Genomic DNA, 23,462 nt, shown 5'->3' on the forward strand with positions numbered 1-23,462 from the left:
ACAAGACTGGATCTGAAATGAGCCCTTTGAGTAGCAGAAGAGATTTTGTGCTTCTGGAGAGCAACTGGAGGGAAACAGAGCCTGGGGCATCCCTGCTCCTGAGGAGAGATTTTGCAGACCCGTGGCCCATGCTTGAGCTTTATTTCTCTTTCTAGTTAATATTTAAAATATTCCTTAAAAGCATTGCATTTAAGAACAGGATTCAGTGGAAAACGCTGTTTTATTATAATTTTATAGTATGTTTCTGTTTTCAAACTTGAAGTAAATGCCAAGAAATTCTATTTTGAGATTGTTTTAAATTCTGGAAATGTGAGATTCTACTCCATAAATGCTTTAAAATACTGAAGACTTATGAACTTGCAAAACTTCTTTACAAGGCGTTTCTCCTTTCTCAGTATCATTTGAGTCAAAGAGGGAAGGACACCTGGGTTAGTTATAAAGGTGTGTGTTATACACAGCTCTGTGGGTAACTGCAGCTACACTGACCACAGTGATGGTGTTTGATAAATCACTTTTATAATGTCCCAGTTTTCCTAGAAGCTTAGTGTCTTATTGTGTTAACTACAATGGAATACTTGCAAAGCCCTTCATGAATTAAATGAGTAATAATATATAGTGGAAAAAAAGGTGATTAAAACCTTTCCAAAGTAAAAGAAGTGTCACCTTGTGTGCACTCCATTTTTCCCAACCTGGCCTCTTATGCAGAAGAGTGGCAAAATGTCAGCTGGAAGTACATCTCTGTGCCCGGTCCTGTCACACAAGACATCTCAAGTGTGAGCAGCTGCTTCAAGCACTTTTTTTTCATTGGGAGTCCTGAAACTTTCCTCTAAGCCTTGGAGTGACCCATCCACAGTCCCTGTCCAAATCCAAACTGGCTGGCAGGCCAGGGAGACCAAATCTTCTGATCAATACTGAATTAAAATTCATTTTAGATAAAAAATGGATATTGTTTATATATATTAGCCATTAGCATTTATTAGACAGAACTGTGAAGAGGCATCAGAAGGCACATGATCAGTTCCTGTACCCTGTAGAAAAGATGGGTGTATAATATCCCCATGCCAAGATTTGATTTTATTTTCCTGCAAGCAGAAGAAATAATCTCAGAAGGGAAGCTGTTGGCTGGAAAATTCCCAACAGCCAAGGTTCAGAGAGGTAAAGGCAAGTTTGTTGCAGGACAGGTTTTTTTCTTCTCTTTGGAAAACACAGAACTCATTTACTTGGTCACACCATACCAGAGCTGTGCACAGAGGCAATTGGATATTTATTTGGCTGCATTTTTTGGTTTTGGTAGAAACACAGATGAAAACTATAAGCCATTAGTCTTCAGTTTAGTTTTGCTAAGTATTGAGCAGCATTTAAAACCAATTACTTTGCTTCACAGCAGAAGTCATTAGAGGAGAGGGATTTAGCAGCTTCTTGTACAAGAGCAGGCTTATTTCTTGGTTATGTGGTAGGAGTTAAAAACAGGTGAAAGTATTTGCTTAGGCATTCTATTTAAAGCTCAGCTCCAGCATGGCTCCTCTCCACAACAAACACAGTGTTCTGGGGGTGACCAGCCCCTCCTGGTTGCTAGGAGATGTTTGAATCCCAGCACTGCCAGCATGCTGCTGGCACCCAAACACTTCAGTGCTTTCTCCATTTCTGCAGTGCTCCAGTGTGCAGCAAACACAGGGGAATCACTGCTAGGGCAAGAGAGAGAGGTAATGTGCCTGAAATTGCCAGGGTTTTAAAGAATGAGCAAAGTCATTGCCTCTTTCAGCATTTATAGGTGTGTTTTATTCAAAGTTGTCAAGTGAGGTACTGCATTTTTTCCATGTTGGGCTTCCAGAGACTTTCTGCCCTTTGGGACGTTGATTTGGTGCTCATGCTGAAGATCTCTTGTCAAGCTATTATAGCTCAGAGAGACCTGTTCCTGTGGGACCAGGCAGCTCCTGAGCAGGCAGGCTCATGGCCTCCCCCTGCACATCACAGGCTTCCCACAACATGAAATGCAGCTTGTGATGTTCATGGGTTTGGCCAGTGGATTGGAATAGTCTAAGGTCTTCATGTGCCCAACAGCTCAGCAGTCTCTGGCCTCAGCTGCCTCCATTCACCCTCAGTGCTCACAAGAAATATGTAAAGCCAAATAAAGATATTTAATAAATAGGACCTGGTTAATTTATTCACTCAATAAAGCATCAATGGCCTAAAGTTAACTGAGCAAAAACAGGCTCACACTAAAATGCTAAATTAATACCTCTCTGCTGCACAGAATTCATTGCTTGAGTGCATTTTGCAGAAGCTGAAAAAGTGACATTAAGTGTAGACGTGTTTTAAAGATTATTAGAAAGGGCACTTCTTGTGAGTAATTCAGTTTTTCATTATTTTTAGCATTCTATTTAGAATATTTTAAAACAAATTGTATTGGCAACCCTTGAATAGAGTGCCTAGCCACAGCTATCTATAAAGATGTTAAAACCCAAGAGTTTTGATCCCTTTTTTCACCAGCTAACCAACAGTTGGAAATTTTTCACCATCTGGTATTTATTACCTCCTTCTCTCCACTGTGCTGTTTCTAGCTTTCAGCCCTAACTCACAGCAGCTCTGTGACGTTTGTCTTGCTCCAGCACCTGCAGGTCTGCAGTGTCCTTGTGCTCCCCATCTCCCTGGCACAGGATGGAGAGCAAAACAGGACAGGCACCTCCCAACAAACCCCAGCAGCTCCCAGAGCCCCCTGACCCATCACAGTTTTGTGCATGGAGAGAGCACAGGATTCAATTTACGTTCTGATAGTATCACTTGGGCTTAAATTTAAATGATTTGCATCTAGGCTCTGTCCCCTCTTTGCTAGGAACAGTGCAGCACCCTGCAGGCAGCCCTGTGGTGTCACAGAGCAGCTGGGGGCTGGTGGTGACCTCTTGGCACTCCTTGAAGGAAGAGTTGTTTGTGTGATAATGCTTTTTGCCAGTCAGGCTCTTGGTAGCTTGTCCTTTATCTCTGGAGGATGGCTAGACCCCCTTATCAGCAATGCTTGTCACCCTGGTGTGGCTTTCTGGGGCAAAATTTGCTGCTACAAATCCCAGCATGCCTATTAAAGGGCAGGCAATGTTGTAGGCAATGTTGTCTGTACCTCCTGATGGCCTGAAAAATGAGGAATCTCAAATAGCAGCTAAAAATGGGGAGGGTTAGAAATTAAGTCACTGAGGAGTAAAGTGAATTTTAAAATGTGGATGTTGAATGGGCAATACAGCAGAGAAGGAGATGACACCCCCATCCCTGAGCCTGAAGTAATTCTGAGCTGACCATGATTCCTGTCCTGTGCCTGCAGATCTCAGCTGTGTGGCCTTTGCCAGCTGATAAATGGCTCTTTGTAGCCTTGTACTATTTTTATTGCTTGCAACATTTGTTTTAGCCACAACAGGGAAGCATGCCTCTAAAAGTAAAAAGCTGACACGTGTGAAGGAAACCCACAATCCATAACATCATTTAGCAGAAAGAGATTTTTATGTTGTTTTCTAGCTTCCATCTCTGTAATGCATTTTCAGTGATGGATGATGTTGTGAAGGATCCTGCCCAATTCCTGGTGCTCTGCACCCCACAAGTAGTGCAGCTGCAGTGGCATTGCACTCACCTGCACTGGCAGTGGCTCCCCTGGGCTGTTTCTTCCCAGCCCCTCTCTTCAGTCCTGACTCCTGTCTGCATGAGGGCAGCGGCAGGGAAAGTAGAAAACTGATGTTTTCCTCTGTATAGTGGATCCTCTTACAGGATATGGGTGTTGAACACAGTTCTGTAGTGTGAACCTTGGATTTCAATGTCATAATTCTTGTCTAGACTATTTCTCTAAGCTTCATGTAAATTGCTAATGTCATTTTACTTATAAATTATAAATGTTTCTACAGTATGCCAGGTAATTTAATACTCCCTAGAAATTAAGCCATTAATCCAATCTCTATCAGACATTTTTGTGCTTTTTCCTGTAATAATGCACAAGAAAGGCTCTCCTAAAAGCCAACAAAATACTACATTGTCCTTTCTCAAATCTCTCCTTGACTTTTGCCCCTAGTGCACTGCCAATAAAATATTCAGCAACAGCTTGGCAGCTACTCTTCTTTAACCACTGCTTATTACATTAGTCACAATTATCTCTCTTTATATCCTCCTGCTGTTATTCCAACTCTTGTGGCCTTTTCCAGTTGTGCAAATACATATGCATGCTCTTGAATTCATGAATAGGATGAATAATCACTTTGGAGTCTTTGGAACAACCTACCTCCTTCAAGATAAGGATGTGAACAAGTGTTCAATCACAGCTTTAAATTGTGAAGTCTTTGGAGCAGGAATTGGTTTCTGGTAGGTCTGTATAATGTATTTTGTACTAGAGGACCATAACTGGACTTTTGTCCTACTGTGAAAAGAGTGTAAAGGTTTAGAGGTTTAAAGCTTTTTATAATATAGCCCAGTAAATATGAAGGTGGTGCTTTTGAAACCAGTAATTAATCACGGCAAAATAATTGGCAGCTAAGGCGAAGTGGTAACCTCTGAAGAAGTAATCAGGAATTAAAGCCAGCTATGTGATGGCATTTAGTAAAAATTACAAAGTGATCCCTCTGCACTTGAGGGACAAATCCTGTTCCTGGAGAGGAGCCAGGGCTCTGGAGAGGAGCCACCAGCCTGGTTCCTTCTTGCATGCAGAGGGGTGCTTGGAGGGCAGGATCCCCACCATGAACTCCTCACCTGCAGGCTCTCTGAGGTCTCTGGACAAGCCAGACTCACTAAGCTGGGTGTCCTTGCCAGAGGGGCAATGCCAGCTCCTTCCCAGTGTGCTGGATGCAGGATGGGACAGGAGAGGAGATGCTGCTGCTGCACAGCCCCCACTAAGAGGATTTGTTCTCTGCATTCTTAGCTTTCCCCAGTGTTTCATGGATGGTTTTCCCATTTAATCTTCCCTGCAGCCCCAGTAGTGGTGTTGGCCCCTGCTTGCACACAACTCTGTTGCTGCAGTGTGTAAATGAATTCTTCACAGGAATGGCCTGTATGGATTGCCTTGGGAGATGAGCAGGGACAGGTGACAAACTCACAGGCAGTTACTCATTTGCTCCTGATGTTTGATTTTGCTGCCTGCAGTTGCATTCCTGTAAGGAGCAATGGCAGTGCCACATCCTCAGCCTCACCACTGTCCTGGGTGTCTGTGACCCATAAAGGGACCTCACAGATCAGTGACTGCCTTCAGGTTAGAAGGACAGCGCTTCTGTATGAGTGCCTGATACTGCCAAATCTTTCTGGGGTTAAATCTAAGCTCACACAGCCAGTGGAAGACTCTCATTGATTTTAGTGGACTTTGGATTCTTAGCTATATAGTTACAAGGCAGTAAGTGCCTGGAAAGACAGGTTTTAAAATACCAAGGTATTGGAAGTATTGAGCTGCAAAAGGAAGATGTGTCTTCAGATGAACTGCTGAGCAGAGGGAACCATGGTCAGTAGTGGGAGTGTATACATTGCTTCACACCAGATGTGTTTGAATCAGCCCTCACAACATTCTGGTGAGCAATTAAAAGCCCTCAAATTAGTGGAAATCTGGAAACTTTCTTTCCAGTGATGATTTACTTCATGAAAAAAAAAAAAAAAGAGGTGTAGGAAAGTTTTGGATTGCAGCCCACAGGGTGGAAGTGAATGATCACAGTACTGGAGCCATCCTTCACTGTGCTGTCATCATCTATTGGAAAGTTGGAGGATGTAAGCAGTAGCTGTCCAGGGAGACAAATCAGTTGAAAAAAATTATGTCTTACAGGTTTCCAGATAGTGACCCTGGGAAGATAATCAATTATAAAATCAATGTAATACATGGAACTTGGGATCTCATTCTGAGCATGCTGGGTTTTGAGAGATTCTGGCTGTGTTGGAAAATGTGAATGCTGCAGGAGTCATCCTCCTGTCTTTACAAAAGATGATTTTATAAGCTGAAACAATCCTAATTCACACATGCCAGCATGCTGTCCTCCTCTGAGCACACTGACTGCAGGTTTTCAGTGTTCCCCTTGTACACTTCTTTTAACTCGTGAAATATGTGCAGATGTTGTGATACTGCATCAGATGGAACAGGTTTAGGGACTGGATACAGGATCCCTGAGTGTTCAATGTAGAAATTTTGGTTGCAGTAAAGTTCAAGGCAAAATTCTCACTGACTTTGGAGAGGCTATATATGTTCTTCCTACCTTTTGGAGTTATCTCTTTTTTTTTTCCCCCCTACCTGGAAATATGTTATTTGATTATTAAAGCAGTCTTTCTTACCCTTTAAAGTATGTAACAATTGCGTCAGCACAATGACCTCTTCCCAGATGTGCCTATTAAGTATTTTCTGATCAGAGCATTATATCTGCTGTAGGAGAGAAAAATAAACACAAATTGAGTGGCCCATAGCTAAAAACAAAGCTGGTGGCACAGCTGGGAAATGAAACAAGGCACTGAGTGCTGACCATGGGGTTGCCCTTCCTGAGCTGCTCTTTTGTTTGTCTTTCTGTGCTTCTTTTATTTTTGAAAATGCCAGACAGAGACAGAATTATAAGTGTAATTAAAAGTCCTTAGGATTTTTGTCCCTCATTGTCTTGACCACTTTTCTAAAAGCAAGCTCTCTACAAGAAAGAAGCTAATGGAAATTTGATGTCTGTTTTCAGGTGTCTGCCTAAAAACACTTTAATTGTTTGATGTTTGGGAATACATGGTTAACTGCACTACAAAAATCAATATTCTTAAATATTCCATTTGAGAACCCCAAAACGAATATCTAATATCTCTTAGGTTTCTCTGAATTATTTTCTACTGAGTTCATAAATGGCATAAAAAGATGCCATTGCTAGAAAACAAATTAATACTGTTTCTGGGAAGATGATTTACAGCTTCCTATAAAAAGAATTGTGCATGACATCTGTTGAATTTTGCTACCCATTTTCCCCAAATACAGAAAGCAGCTACAGATTGCTATTCATTAGGGAATAGTTTTTGACCCTGAACAGCTCAGCAAAATAGTAAGGTTTGTAATTTGGCTATTAGTATGTTATTAATTAAATAATATAGCTAGAAGCAGAAAAGACTAAATGTAAAGTACAATATGCAAAAAGGAGAATGAATTGTGGCTCTTCTGCAAGTCTGTGGGTTCAGCTGAGATGCTGGCTGTATCTGCACCTCAGTCAGTGTCTGCTGTGGAGGGAGGGCTGGGTGACAGCTCCCTGCTTCCAGCAGAGTTGGAATGTTGTTAACATTCATGTCACACTCCCATTTATCCCACAGGGATAAATTCTTTCCATTGGTGTTGGCATTTTGCTCATCAAAGCCACAGATCCAGGACTATGATCTCTTTCTCCAGATATGGGGGAGTTTCTTCAGTTTGAGACTTCTGCTAGAAGCTCTGCAATAGTCACTCCTGGGGGGTGCAGGAGTGTGGGGGGATTTCTGAATGCTAAAATGGAGTGTTTGTATCCAGGGCAGTGTGGGCACTGCTCCTGCCCTGTGTCCCCAGAGCCTGAAGTCTGCCTGCAGCAGGAGAGGAGAGGATGAGGAGGGCAGCAGCTCCCCAGGAGCTCAGCAGCTCTGGGGAAGGCAGTTCCTCTCCTGGCTGCTGCATCTGTTCTGTGCTGCAGGGACCTGAGTCTGGGCTGGGGTGGGATACTCAGTGCAGGGCACCAGGTCTCTAGGCTGGGATGAGTGCATAAATGGGAGAGAGTTTCCTGGTGTTCTACCCCCATTCACACAAACCAACTCTGTGTAAACTAGGGAGCATGAATTTGCTGAACTTCATAGCTTTTTTGCCTGTTTTATTTGTGTGTAAATCTTGATTTCTATTCACAGACAGGGAGCACTTCACCAGCTATTGTAAGCCAATATATGGGCCCACTGTGAATGCTGTGACTTGCTCAATGCTTTAAAGGCATTCTGAGCTTTGTAAAGAAAACATTAATAAAAAAGAGCTTATAAGAGGCATAAAGTTCAAACATATTGTGCTTTCTTGTTTATAACAAGATTTGCGTTCTGTTTTTTGACATGCACTTTATTAAAACTTTCATCAATTTATTAAAACTTCCATAATTTTATCCTCTCTTTTCAATTACATGTTACTCAATCTCAAGCTCCATTATAACCCATCTCCAAGAGATGATTATTACAAAAACTCTTCCTTGTTGGTGTGAGATGTTTGGAAGCTGGTAATGGCTGTAGATTTCTCTCCTACCTGGCAGCTCTCTCTGGCAGAGCAAGGCTGATGGAGCTACATGATCATCAATGCACATTTCACTCATTTGGGGCAATGTGAAACCTTCTTTCATACCAGGATGCTGTTTGCTCCAGAAGGTAAGAGATAGACTCTGCTCTTGCGCTTTAGCAGTTTCCAGAAATATAAGATGAATTTCATTTAACTTGAAATCCATATGTTCATCGTATCATGATCAATGATAAATAGTTTTGAGTCATGACTGGTATTTTGAGCATATGACATTCCTCAATGTATTATTTTGGACACTCTTACTCCAGGGGCGTGGAGCAGTTTTGATTCAAGGTGAACTACATCAGTCACCAAAATTAGGTGGTTATTGCTAGAGGAAGAAATTCCTTCTCCTTCCCCTAGAAGTCAGCAGTGTATGCCAGCATGTATTTTTACAATATTGGTTTTATAGGAACAGTTTCTCACTTTTACTCATTTGAGAATTGAATTAGTTTTTGCTGCTGCTTCACTGACTTCACAGAACATTTCCCCACAATCATTTAACATGCTATTAAATTCTACAGTATGTTGTCAGTACATCTGATAATTTGATTTTGAATGATGTTTGTGTCATTCCTAAGTATTTTAGTCAGCAACAACAATGTTGGTAATGTGTAGTGACGCTTTTAACAATGAGCTCAAAAAGAGATGCAGAAGCATTTGTGTAAAACTGGCAGTGACCAGAATGGATGACTCCTGAGGCCATTATCTTCCAACAGCTTCTGAGGTTCAATTCACTTAAACCTGCTGCTTTTGCAATTTCATCAGCTTCTTCAGTTTCTTCTGTTTAGTCAAAACTATGCAAAATTGGATTTCACTAAGCTATTTTAAAACAGTTTGGAGCTTCCAATCTACAAAACATGAAGTACTCTGAGGATTGCATTTCTCTCAAAATGTCTTTATGTTGCATGTTGTTATTCAGGAGCTATCAAAGCCAGAGCAGATCTAACAGATTATTAACTGGGGCCAGCTGTTGATTCTCCAGTTCTGGGCCTTGTTGCACAGTGCAGCTCATTCCACTGGAAATGAATCCTTTCCAAGCTGTGCCAGTTGGAAAGCAGCAAACATGAGAAATATTTGGTGTGATCAAGTACCACATCTGACAGAGAAGTTACCTTGGCTTAAGCAATTAATCATGTGGAAGATTTGTTCATGTTAAGGCAAAATGTGTTTGTGTCTGGGGCCCCAGGTTACCAATCTGTCCCAGCAGAAATGGTTTATGGGGTGTCCATCCCAATCCAAGGGCTCCATGGTGGCCTCATCCTCATCCTCAGAGAGTGGTGTGGTCTCTGTGCACATCTCTGTGCTTGTGCTTTAACAGAGCTGTGATGTGATCTAATTAGATACAAAAAAAACCCAATACAAATGACTGGGAGCCAACGTGGCTTAAATTCACTTTTCCAGGTTTGGAAGTGCCCAGAGCCTGATGTGGCTGCCCATAGAAGCCAGCACAAGCTCACACACCAATTGCTGACCAGTCCCAGGGTGGGTTCTTTGCCTGCAGTCAGCAGACACAAAATGCATGTTCCAATTACTGCCTCTTGCTCTGTGACTTTGCCATTTATGCACAGGTTCACTGAGAAAGCTGAAGAAGGTTGGCTAGGTCTGCACAGTAATTTGTAAATAAGAATGTGTGTACTGGGGAGAGACTTGCCTTTTTTTCTTTTTTTTAAACCATTATTATTATTACATAAAAAAAGAAGAAGAGAAAGAAAACATCTAAGGAGCATTTGTTTTTTAAGACTTTGTGCTAGTTTGTCGTTTTTGTTTTGTTTAGGATTTTGTATTAGGTTGTAATTTTGGCTCTTTTAGGGCTTTGTACTGGAGAGTTGTTTTTACTTTTAATTGAGATTTTATTTTTATTTGGGATTTTATGTTAAAAGCGTTTAGTATGGATTTTAACATTTAAGACTTTTTGGTTTTTTGAGACTGATACGTTTTTATAATAAACAATATTTTTACCATATTATTATTATTTCTAAAACTATGCTGTAAAACTCTCACAAACACTTGGCTTTTAAAACTTATTTTTACGCTAATATTTAAAACTATATTTTTAAACTCTCACTAAAACTTGTTAATCTCTCTAAAACCTCTGTTTTTCAAATTCCAACACTCGTGGGGTGTTGGGGTTGGTTTGATCATTTTTCTGGGGATGGGAGAAGTGATATACTGTGATTACTAGAAAAACTCTTAATTTGCTGCTTATTGGGTTTTGTGTATTTTTGGTTTCTCCCTAAAAGTCTTGTCCTAGAGAATTCTCCTGTGTCTTGTGAATGCTTTGCTTTGTGAACATTTAATCCAGCGTGGGCTTCAGCAGTAATTAGTAACATGGATATTTATGGAGACATTCTAACCTGCTTTGTTCATGAATATTTCACCATGGTGGAAATTTCACACCCAATAAATCACTAATGAAAATGTCATTTCCCAGCTGCATTTACCTGATGTGCTGTTAATCTTGCTGTACCCATTGGAGGCAGAATTACTGCCAGATTTGCAACACAGAGAGGAATTGATTTTTAATTAGTGACCCCAATAGTGTAGGTTAAAAATATTTTTTTTAAATGGTGATTTAATGGCCCTTTTCATATAATGGCATCAGCTTCATTGCCTGTACTGATGTTTTCTAGGCTGCCAGTCAAACAGATATTTTGAAGGACAACATAACAATTGTTGGGATCAAAGGAGGGATCGAGAGCAGAGGTGTGGGGAAGGTGGCTCTGAAAGCAAGAGAAACCCCAGGAAAGCCAGTGCCCTCTGCACTGACACATCTCCCAAGCCAAATGTGTCAGTCTGCTTGCATCTGGCCTCTTCCCAATGTGGTCCTGAACTGGGCCATTCAACTCCTGGATGGCATTTTGTGGAGGAAATTATTACAAGATAATTATTGTATTTGGAAAGATCATAAATTAGTTTGCCTAATGGATGATTTTATCTATTTTCCTAAAGTAATTTATATCATGGCCAGCATTTCTGTGGACAGACATCTCTAATTTTGGGGAAAGCAGAATGGCACAGCACAAAAAGAGTGTGGCTTCCCTGAGATTGTCACTGCAGGTTAATTGACTAAATGAAGAATGTTAATGAAATATTAGAGTAGGATGATCACTGTTAAAAATGATCAGGAAAAAGGATGTGAACATGCCATAGGAGGGAGCTATAGCACTCTCCTTTTCTGGAAGTCAGGCTCTCTAGCTGCATTTTATTATCCTGCAGATTGCTGACTGCAGATGCTCACAATAATTAAAAAAAAATATTACTAAGCACTGGTCAGTGTCAATGAAGCTGTCAGCTCATTAGAGTCTGTCAAAATCTGGATTTGCAGAAATCAAGCCCCACTTCTGAGCTTGTAGGTGTGGGTGCTCCTCTGTGTGACCATCAGCGTGACCTCTGCAGAGAGGCTGTGGCTGGGGAGCACCAGCACCACCTGGGGATTTTCACCTGGGTTCTGCACGAGTAAGGCTTGCTGCATCTGTGCTGATGAAGCTCTTGACAAACCCATATGTTTCTCATGTGTCCACTGCTGTGACTTTTCCTTCAGGAAGGATAACCCAGGCTGTCTGTAGGCTAAATTTTGAGGTCTCTGTCTTGATTGTTGAGCACACAAGTTGAGCAAATATCCAAGGCCCTTTTCTATGACTGTTGCTAAAACAGAAATTTAAAAGCTTGAGCCACTCAGAGTCCACCAAAATCAAACCTAATTTCTCTATTCATATTGCTAGGTTTTGGAGCAGAGCTTAATTCCTGAATTTAGAGCGCTCATTGTCTTTCATGACTAACAACTGCATCATGTTGGAGACCATGGAGCTGTGACATGACTAAACACTCCTCTCCCAGAGTGCAGGCTCTTTTATATTTTATAGAGGCTCATAACTGTGGCATTATTCACTGCCTTGAGACAACTCCTCTCTCTGAGGTGCTTTGTCTGAATCAACACTCCAAAAGCAACAGTCTCTCACATGAGTTGTCCTTGCCTTCAGCAGAAATGCAGGGCACTCTGAGAAGAGAAGGCAAGCATCTCTCTGAGAAACAGATTAACCAAGAGTCACTATTGATTCCTTGAACTGGGTGTGGGGTGGGGCTGTGTGGAGCTCTCAGAGGGAAAGCACCAAGTAAGAAAAGCAGCCTCCTCTGTACATCAAATCCCACCACAGGGAGCTGTAGGGTAACATAAAAATGATACAGTGCCTCTTTGAGGGCTTGTTCATTTGTATTCTGTCTTAATGTGCATTGGCACCCTGTTTTGGTGTTTGTAAAAGCAGCACTGATTTGGGACTATGTGCTTTCCAAGTCCCCATGCTCCTTTGATGGGACAAATCCCCCAGTTCCTTCCTGCTGGCTGCAGCTTTGAAGGGCAGCCCAGCTGTACCTCTGCTTTTGGCCACTTGTTTTTTTGTTTTTTAACTAGAGTTAGTTATTCTGTGTTGGTGCAGTTTGCCAGCAGATTTGTTCCCCCTGTGCTGATGAGAGAGCTCCAAGCAGCCTGTCTGTGAAAGCTGAGCCAACCCTGCAGGGCAAGTGGAGTTTGCAGGAATGGATCCCCAAGCTCATACTGTCAAGCGGTTTGACAAAATGGCAGATGAAATTCATTGTTGATATATGTGCAGTGATGCACATGGGAGGAAAAACACACTTGGTGATGGTCTCTGAACTAGCCATTAACTCCAAGATCTCTTTCCTGAGTGGTTTTATAGGACTATCCATTATATTGTCAATTCAGCAGCAAAGTAAAACTAAACAAACCAAAACCCCAGCTAGAATGGGAGTAATTGCTAGGAAAAGAGTGGTGAAAAAACCAGAAAGCATTGCTGTGCAGCTGTATAGATCTGTTGTGTGCCCACATTTTACACATTTTATCCAGTTTTGATATCCTACAGACCTCCCCCTCCTGTTTCAAACAGGGATGACACAAGCCACTTTCAGGTAAGGTGGTCTCGTGTAAGATTAAGATGAACTAAAAAGAGCTGTTCTGAGCTGTAAACTGCCATATACTCTTGTGCAGATGGAAGGAGCAGGTGAGTGAATTCTCAGAGCTGTGAGGTACATTATGGAAGAGGTCAGGGTGTGTTACCTCTGGCTCTGTGAGGATCTGAGCTGCTGGTCAGTCACAAGGTGCAGCAGGGAGCTGTCACTCCCTGTAGGTGATAGATCAGGTACTCTGCCCTTGGCACCTAGACACAGGAACCTGCACCTTTGAGTGAGCCCATACAACTTGTCTTCTGTCTCTGACAAGCCAAAATCCTTGCAAGACTCTTGAGCATTGTGGACACCCATTATCAGCAGGAATTCCCAGAAAGAAGTCTCAGTAATGTCATTCATCCAGATTGAAGGCGACTGGGTAGCCTGACATCTGTCAGATACCCTCAGAGCTCACTACAGGAGCTTATTCTCCAAATATGACTGCTTTTTAGAAGTTATGAACACAGGGGACTTGGAGCTTAGTGTAATTTGAAGTTTCAGGAAGATATGAGTGGTTCCAAGACAAATATTTGAAAAGACTGCTCCTTTGGAAGCAAGCTGGCTTGCTGCTTCACCTTTCCATGCTGTGAGCTCTCAGCAGCTACTGGTGGAACATTAATTTTTTACTATGAAATGAGGTGTCTCATCTTTCATTAATAAATTTTCTCAGGAGAAGTGATGGCATTTAACTGTCAGGATAAACAAGGAAAGCCTTGTGGAAGTGAAGATTCTGCATGCTCACCACCAAAGACACTGCAAGGGCAAATGAGCTCGCAGATCCCCATAGAGGTGCAGTCAAATTCAAAAGATCTTTTCCTAAAGACCTGAACCTTTTCAGAGAACAAAACCAAACCAACAACCAGAACACTCTGCTTGTGAAGGTTCCTCTGGGATACCCAGGCTGTCCTGGCTTTGCACTGAAATTTCCAGAAGGAAACAAAACAAACACATCACCTAGTTTGAACTGAAATAGTTGTCTAACTCTCATCTTCAAAACTTTCTACTCTAAAGCCACAGAAAGGAGCTTTTATGAACCTGAACTTCTGTCCTCAAAGTTGTACTCATTTCATGGCTGTGTCTGAGCAGCCTGTAGGGTGGGATGAGCACTGCCTGTGGATGCAGCTCAAGCTGTCTCCCTGTTTGGGAGATGCCAGCACTGATCCCGAGGGAACTGTGCAGGTGGTGGCCCTGGGGGATGTGGGGGTCTCTCTGACCCTGCACTTTGCCATGGCTGATGCTCTGCATGTGGGAGAGCAGCCAGTTACAGAAAGGGAAGCACTCATCCTAAAATACAGCTTTGCAAATAAAAAGCCTTGAGACATCTGCTTAAGTCTTGATTACATCACCAGTTAATATAGATGTCCTAGACAGAAATCAGATTTTCTGTCTGCTGAGTTAATGAATTTGTTTTAAAAACAATGTTACTTTTTTCAAAAGGGCAGAGGGACACTGTTTTTAAAAGCTGTCTTGTATGCTAAAAATCCCAAAATCAAACCAGGCCTTGAAAATAAACTGATTGGCCAAAGTGAATAATGAGCTAGAGGTAAAAGGGTTCTTAGCTTGTAAACCAAGAACTTTCCCACATGGCTGTGCAAAGGCTTCTTTGAAAAAAATGCAGTTTTATTCTTAACTGAGAACTTGGAAGTTCAACAATAGGAAGAAAAGATGACAGCGGCTCCACTGCACAAGGGGCTGAGAACAGCACACAGATTATAATGAATTTTTCAAGATATTTTTCTTCACACCTCATTGCAGAAAGATCTCTAAAAGTTCAGTGGAACAGCCAATCTCAGCCAGTACTGAGAGAAAAGCAGAATCTTCAGAAAAACAATCTGAGATTTAAAACTGAGGTCTCAATATTTCAGTGTCTTTTGGGACTCGTTCAGGATCATGCTGTGCCATATAAACAGTTAATTCACAGTTCTTATAACATTATTTTTTGGCATTGTGTGTCACATGGGTGAATACAGCCTTTCATATCAAATGTAATTCATGTAATTCCTAGAGGCCTTCAGTGTGTAAGGGGAAAATGTGTATCACTTTCCTGAGAGACTAAAAAATAGTGAAAAATGATGGGAGGTTCTAAGAGGGAAAGAGCTGAGTGTGTGAGGAACTTTTTTACTAGAAGAGAATGTCACCTTAGCTCATTTAGGCTTCTCATTGTTGCAGTTTAGTATTTAATGAAAGGGGGAACCCCCCCTCACATAATGGCTTAGGGAGTTTTTGATCATCTGTGATTGATCCAGACATAAATGCCATGTTCCAAAAGCAATGTGTGTATTTGAAGCCAAGATTTTATTCTGATCATGGGATTAGCCAAAAAAAGAAATTAAGGTTACAATTTATGTTTCAGACTCTGCATAGTTCATTAAAATGAATCAAAGGAAGAAGAGCCAAGGGAGCCACAGGAGCCACCAAGGACTGCTCTGTCAGGTCACTGCTTTGTGCAGTGAAAAAACCTTCAGAGCTGGAAACTGAGTGATAATGGATTTGGGCCACAATTTCTCTTCCTATGCTCTTTTCTGATTTATTGACTCTGAGGAGGTGACATAAGCTGAATCCTGAAGCATCAGGCTTTTTCACTTGTTTTCTTCTTGAACAGGAAAGGGGAAGGGAGAGCATAGGGAAGGCAAGCAGGATGCAGTTTCTCCCTTCCCACCGACCAGGGAGCTCACTGTGGGACTGGAGGTCAGAGAAATCCTTTAAGAGATTGAATGCAGGGCAGGCAGATGGTTTTGCTTAACTGATTTATAGATGTCTAAGACAGATTCTTACACTGTTCAATCTCTCTGCATACTGCAATACCCCTCTGCCTTCCGAGCATCAGCAGTTGTGCTTTGGCTGAATCCATAGCTGAAGCAAAAAGCCACAGCTGACTGTGCTGGGGAGGGCCAGGAGCACTTCCACAACCTGTCAGGGAGTTGCAAGGCTGAGGGCAACAGGAGCACCTGTGGACAAATGGGTATTTTGTTATACAGGTAACAAAGCTGTTATTGGCATGTACAAAGGGATTGGCACACTTCAGAATTTATCCTTTCTTGGCTGCTGTGTTCAGCAGTACATAGCCAGAAGGTGAATTTTTGTTCTGCTTGGTCTGGTTTCACTGCCTTAAAGCAGTCTCCAGCAGTCAGAATTTGGAGTTGGTCCCTGGCCCATCCTGGCTGCAGGAGGCATCAGACCAATGAAACCCCTGAGCTCTGCTGTGCCTTTTGCAGCACTTTGCCACTGACTGGCTCCTCTGCCTCAGCCCCAGGCAGAGATGGCACCACCTCTGTCCTGCTGCAGGCAAACAGGAAGGGACTGTGCTGGATTTTGTAATGCAGGAGTGCAGGTAACCACATAAGCTTTGCTGAGATAAGGCAGACAAACTGCCCTGAAAAGATCTGCTTTGTTGTAATTCTCTTCCCAATAGCTCTCTTATGCATTATTTTTAGCACAATTTAGTGTGGTTGCCCATCAGACAACAGAATGATGACTTGCTATAGCTAAAACATATATTAGAAAAATAAAAAAAAAAAGTTTTATCTAAATCAGTCAGATGTAGTCCTAAAAGAGAAAGCATTCATTGCTAAAAAATGTACTTCACCAATGCATAATTCAGGAAAAGTCATCTGTGCATCTGTCCTTCTTCTGCTTATATTGAAATTAAGACTTCAAAATACATCTCCTGGGGCCAGCCTGTCCTGTCCATGCTCAGCCTGGCTGTCTCAGAGCAGCACCACTGGTTGTCCTCAGTGCCACCAAATGTGCTTTATTTCTTGCTGGGAGCACTGTGTGAGTACACTGCTGGATCACTTGGCTCAGATTTTCCAAGCTGCATGGGGTGTTTAAAACAGGAGAAGAGGACTAGAAGAGGGGAAGGATTGGGAACAGATTAAAAGTATTTGAGATGTAATCATAACTTTTTTTTTTTTTTTTTTTTTTCAACCTCATCTTCACTGCTTGGCTGCTTCACTCTTTCATTCTCATGACTCCATGGCTATGTTGCTGAAGGGTCTGTAGCTGGGTGGTTTTATGGCCCTTTCAGACTGATTTGTAAATATCTCTGCTGATTGTACCTTTTCCCCATTCTTTGTGCATTCTGTTTACTTATGTTTTTTTTCTTGGAAAGATTATTCACCTAGACTTGGAGCCCTTCATTTTTTCTCTCCATGACTTTGACAAAAGCTCTTGGGAAATTCACCATCCTGAATTCAAGAATTTCCAGGCTGTCAGTTATCCATGGACCCTGAACACATTGGCCCAGATGGTTTCTAGGTTCTTTAAATGTAGCACAGTTTGTCCTTCAGGTTTGGTTTTGATTATCTTTCCATTTAATTTAAATAGAATCACCTTCTTCCCACTCAATACCAATTTATTGTTCAAAGTCACATCTGTCATGCCCTCATTGCTCACAAGACTGAGTCTAGAATAGCAAAAGCTCTTGTTGGTTCAGTGTCTTAGCAACTTGGACTTCATTCCTCTCACATTAATAAAAAACCCCTGTACTTCTCAGGGGGGAAAAAAATTTACAAAGTGGTGGGAAGTTTATCAGGGAGCCTGGAGATGAGAAAAGTTAATTTAATTCTGATGCAAGAAATGCCAAGGAATTCATTGAAGTGGTGCATGGTTGGAAATAGTTGTGCTGTAGTTATGGAACTTGAGGAAGAGTGTTTAAAAGACTAGATGTGGCACTCTGATAAGGTGGTGTAAGGTCATAGGTTGTATTCAGTGATCTCAAAGGTCTTTTCTAACCTAGTTAATTCTGTGATTCTGTGAAGACCAACTTAGATCTGGCAGTGGGAATCATTGGCACAGCTGAGTCTGCCAAGAGAAAGTGGAATCAGTGCCTGAGCATGGAGCTGCAGGGACCCTGGCACTGTGGCCACAGAGCCAGCCCTGCTTTCACAAGTGCTCAGCATCAGGCTGCAGTCACCATGAATTACAGGGACTGCACAAGTTAATCATTTCAATAATTGCATTAACAATGTTGCTAACTGCTTGTCTCTCAGAGATGATTTTTTGGGTGAGATGAATGTGAGTGGTGAGGAGAGGCTTGGCTGAGGCTGTGGGTGCTGTGCTGGCAGCAGCTCCACTCCCAGGTGCCTGCCCACGTGTGAGAGCAGCTTCCCACTGTGGCTGGCAGGGGATTGTTGGAGAGATTGTGGCAGAGACATTTTTTGAGTAGATGGTAGTTGCTGTATCATCTTCATTATACCTTCCAAATAACTGGAAGATAAAACATATTCCCTCTCAGTGCATTTCTTTCCTAAAAATACCTACTTGAAATCTGAAACTCCTGAACAATGTGAATCATTCATTTCTTACATCCAGTAATTCTCTCAAACAATGGATTTTAAATAAACTGAAAAGGTCTTTCTGGATTGGGTTAGGTTTCATCTGAAAGCACTGGTCTGAGCTCACAGGTGGATCTCTCTGGATCCCCAGGGGCACCTGCCAGGGGTGGTGTGGCCCCAGAGCTGCACCTGCTGTGGGTGAGCCTGGGCTGGGTGTCAGCCCTGCCCTGGGTGGTATTTGCTGAAGAACAGAAAAAGGGAGGGCACGTTTGCCCTGAGGCCAGCAGCAGGTGAAGGCAGCTGCACTGCAGTGACAGAGTCCAACCCTTACCCTCAGTGTGATGCCTTGGGTTTCAGCTTTTATATTTTCCAGATCCTGTGCTGCTTGGTGTGTAACTCTGAAACTTCGTGTTAGGTGTTAGTAAGTTCTCTTCACAAGGTGCTCACACAAAACAATCCCTTCCCAGCTAGAGAATCAAGGATAACTGGTACCAAAACCCATAAACAATGGCAAAAGGAAAGGGGGTAAGCCAGGGGGCTGAGACTTCATGGCCTGGGGCTGTGGTTGGACAACTGACCCCAAGATGTAGAGGAAGCAAAACTTGCAAAAGTGCAAAAACTCGTGACCAGTGATGATTCGGATCCGTCTTGGATATGATTTGGGTGTAACCCCAGCCAGGCTCTTGCCCTGCCCATGGCAGGGGATGGAACTTGCTTTCCAGGTCTCTTCCAGCCCAAACCATTCTATGAACCCATGACTTTCTAGCCCACTGTCTAAATTATTACCTGCCTGGAAGCTAAAGTTCTTTTATCTCAGCTTCTACAGCCAGTCCCATCTTGGCTGCACACCTTTGTCTACGAGGGCAAATCCTCCATCCCTGCCCACAGGACAACTGCTGCAGCATTTACTCATTTTTTTATGAAGGAAGGTGTTCTCTTAAGTGTGATCTGGTTTTCTCAGGCATTGACCAGTTTTATTCTATGCTTTTCCCCAAGCTGATGTATAGAATTCTGCAGAAGTTTACCTGTGGGCTAACCATTTGATCCCTGCCTAAAACAGAATGAAGAAACTGGTTGCAGTCATTCTTCTCCCTTGATGGTGGTAATCTCAGCTGAGGTTAATTTGTCAGCAATACAAGCAGGGGAAATGCAGTGTGCCTGATCTGCATGAATGGAGCAGGAGAAAATGCACAGCCTTGTGATTTAAATTAATATTGATCCCACTAATAGGAATCAGAGGACCAAAATAAATTACATAAATGGAGTAATCAAGACGAAAAATTTCTACAAGAGCAACCTTGTGTTAATGGAGCTGATTTTTCTGATGTCAGGTAAAGACAGAGAGAAGGATAACACACCATTTGTTTGGAAAGATAGTGGGCACTGCTGTCTCCTGCTCTGACTGCCCAGGACTGCTAAGATAGGAAATTATTTCTGAGGACCCAAGACAGACTTGAAAAAAACCTATTATTTCCTGTTTTGCCTGACTCTCTGTGAAAATACCCAAAAGCCTGAGGCTGCCAAGACATTTTCTGTGTGATTGATAGCCCTATTTCCCTTCATTTGGGGAGTGTCCCACCTGGCAGGTGTAAGTAACCTTGCTGGGAGCTCAGGGGGTGCTGCAGGCAGTGCCTGCGAGTTCTGTGCTCCTGCAGGTGTCAGGCAAACAGGATGAATGGGAGCTGGGGGCAAGGGAATCAGTTCAGAGCTTCTTGGCAACAGAGTGGATAACATTTGGAATGCTGCTGCTCCTGTACTCCCACATCATCCCTTGCTGCACATGGCATTGCTGAACAGATGTTGCTCAACCTGTAACTCCAGTTGCTGAGCCCTGGGGAGGAAGGAAGGGAATGATTGTGGGGATCACCCTGGCTGGGTACAGGTCTTCCCACAAGGACCTCGTGGGCATGTTTTGCCTCATGGTGTTCTGCAGGTAGCACAGAACAGCAGTGTGTGATTTGTGCATGATGGTTTGTGAGCATCTTTGCTCCCTGTGAGCAGCCTCCTACAGAAACAGCACTGTCACTGCTCCTTGTAGGCAGGGTAGAGGAGACAGCTGGTTGGGTCTCTGTTTGCCAGGTGCTATTGGCTTTGGAGGAGTAGCTCAGGAGATTTCTCTTGCTGAGGAATTGATATGCAGAGTGGGACTCAGGCAAACCTTGCCAGCTTGGGGGGAAAAAGTCATGGTAGAAACCCTCAGTCCTACTCAGTTCTAACAGAGCCAGGCATCAGAAGCACTTGGGATACTTTATCTCAGGGTGTTCAAAATGGCAATGGTCCTTAATGGGGTACTTATTTCAAACTGCTCAAAACCTGGTTAGAGATGCCCTGTCCCTTCTCCAGCTCAGCAGATCAAGAATTTGTTTCCACTCCTTACATAGCTCTGTCAGCTGGGATTCAGATCTTGCACATCTCTTGTATATCACTGGTGTATCCCCAAGAGCAAACTGGAAATATGGCATCTCCACCAGTTTGATCTGTGACCTTCCTTACTGAAATATTCCATCACCTCCTCCCACTGCTTTTACCCCTGACAGCAACCATGGTGAAAAACTTTCAGAAAGAGACTGTGGTAAGAAAGATTTTAAACAAAGTTTGACATTCACTTAAGTTGCTTCTGGAGACTTTGAAACAGCTCAGGGAATTTGGATGTCATTTTCATTCTTTCTAGTTCTGTTCAATTTTTATTATATAGACTTTAAATGTCTCAGACTGCATCAAACATTGCTATTACTGGGAGTGGAACTGTGCTGGATTGTTGTGTCAAACATATTACACACTGCTGCTTGTTTTTGAAATTTAACATTTTTTCATGACATTTTTTTGACATTATAACTTTAGTCATTCAAACTTATGTTACATTAGTACTTTCTTGCATATTTAATACATTCCAGTTCTATCTCTGTGGCAGTTCCCAAAGTTTTCAGGCACAGCCTTCAAAAATATAGTAAGTATAAATCATCATTAAAAAGTTCCAAGGAGATTATTGCAGCTATTTCCCGTGGTGATGATTCCCTGTGTTTGGTAGAGAGTGCTCTAGGATGCTGCACACACAAATTCAAGGGACATAAAAGAAAGACTGAGACAGTGAATCTATAAAACAATATGGCTTCATAATAGCTGAAAAGCTGCATTATCCCAAATACTCAGAAAATAATCTTTCCTATGCATTAACTGAATTGTTACTAGAAGAACATTTGCTATCAAAAACAAATAAAACCAGTCAATATGGAGATCTTAGAAATATTAGCTGGATGTCAGGGAGTGAAGAGCAGAGTGTGCACGTATGAGCAGAGGATTTTTGCTGAATTGAAGATTAGGCTTCTCCTAATTCTATCCTGTTATTGTGCATTCAGCACGTGCCTGCCTTGTGTTTACACCAGCACATCCAGGGAATGCTGCACCAGGGATGATAATTAACACCCTGAGCAGCACCTTCTTCCTGGTTCATGTCACTCATTATGTGATGCTGCTGATGGGAGAAGAGGAATGTGGGGAGAATTTCATGCCTGAATTTTGAGCTGTAGCAAAGACAAGGTGCCTGTGGTCTGAGGCATCATTTTCCAGCTATCTGAGTTTTGCTTGACTGAGTGTGGGACTGGCCTAAGCCTCCTTTAACACTCCCAGTGTTGGTTAAATGAAACCTGACCTGTAATTGTGTGTTTGCTGGGATGGCAGGGCCAGGAAAATTGTGCAAAAAGCAAATGTGGACATAGGAGCAGGGGAAGGAGGCATGAAGGGGACCAGGATGCTGTGGTGGGGAAGAGGGAATGCAGGGATGGAGGAACTGGGAGAAACTGGAGAGTGGCCACTCTTGGAGACAGTGACTGGACATCTGATTAGGGTCTAAAGACTTTGCAGTGGTACCAACAGGCCTGAGGGATATTGGAGGGGATGGAGAAAGTATAAAGGGCAAGAAGCATTAACCTTTCTAGAAATACTTGAATGTCTTACAAAGGAATCTCTGTGACAGTCTGTATCTGCTGTAACTATAATATATTCATCCTGAGGCCAATAATAATGTTTTGTGGACAAATAAGCTCACCCTGATTTAATTTCTTCTTCGTGCTTCTCAAGGGCAAGTATTCTTTGGTAAATTTTCTGAGCAGGTTTTAGAGCTGGACTACAATTTCTCAATAGCTCATATTAAAGCTATTGCTGAAATTCAGACTCAATTAGTGAGAATGGTGTTAGTTCATTGCACTTTGGAAAAGCAAAAAGAGAGCAGAGACAGAAACCTGCCTTGCTGTGCTTTTCACTGAGTTTGTGTCTTTTACATCGTGAAGCTGAAAGGCCAAAGCAGCACTGGGGAAATACACTGGTGAAGGAGAAAGTCATTCTTCCCTCTTTAATTAAAGATAATGAACAATTTAAACTTGCAGTTGATTGTTAGAGAACCAAAGCCAGACTCATGAACTTTCCAAATGTGCTGAAGTTCCCTGAAGTCTGCACCAGGGAACTGGCAATGGCTTTGTGTGTAATCACTCTGTTGGGTTATTTGGTCTATTTTTCTTTCCTCTTTCATGTCTGACTCTGGCAAATAACCTCCAGCAGAAGGACCTGTATTTGCTTTTTTCTGAGCTTGATCCTCTGGCTCAGCAAGAATTGCAGTGTCCCAGCAGCACAGGCAGTGTGTGCTGGCACTGAGGTGGCACTGGGGCGGTGGCAGCAGGACCCTGCAGAGGTCAGACCCATGGCACGACTGCAGCCACAGAGTCCTTGCTGCAATTTCCCCCTGCCTCCCCAGCAGGGGTGGGAAGCTTTAGCAGCCCCCAGCCCTGCTGCCAGCCAGGCAGGTGCACAGCCCTGTGGCCCAGCTGGCCGCAAGGAGAGCCCCAGCAGACTCCCATCAGTGACTGCCACCAGACTGATGACAGCAGGAAAACCCTCTGTGAGCCCCAGCTGCTGTGTTAGGGGACACCACAGACATTTTAGGTATTTCTGATAGGACTGCAAAAAGGATTGGGAAATGCCCCAGACCCAAGGAACTC

The sequence above is a fragment of the Catharus ustulatus genome, chromosome 16 (genome assembly GCF_009819885.2).
Source record: "Catharus ustulatus isolate bCatUst1 chromosome 16, bCatUst1.pri.v2, whole genome shotgun sequence".
Lineage (NCBI taxonomy): Eukaryota > Metazoa > Chordata > Aves > Passeriformes > Turdidae > Catharus > Catharus ustulatus.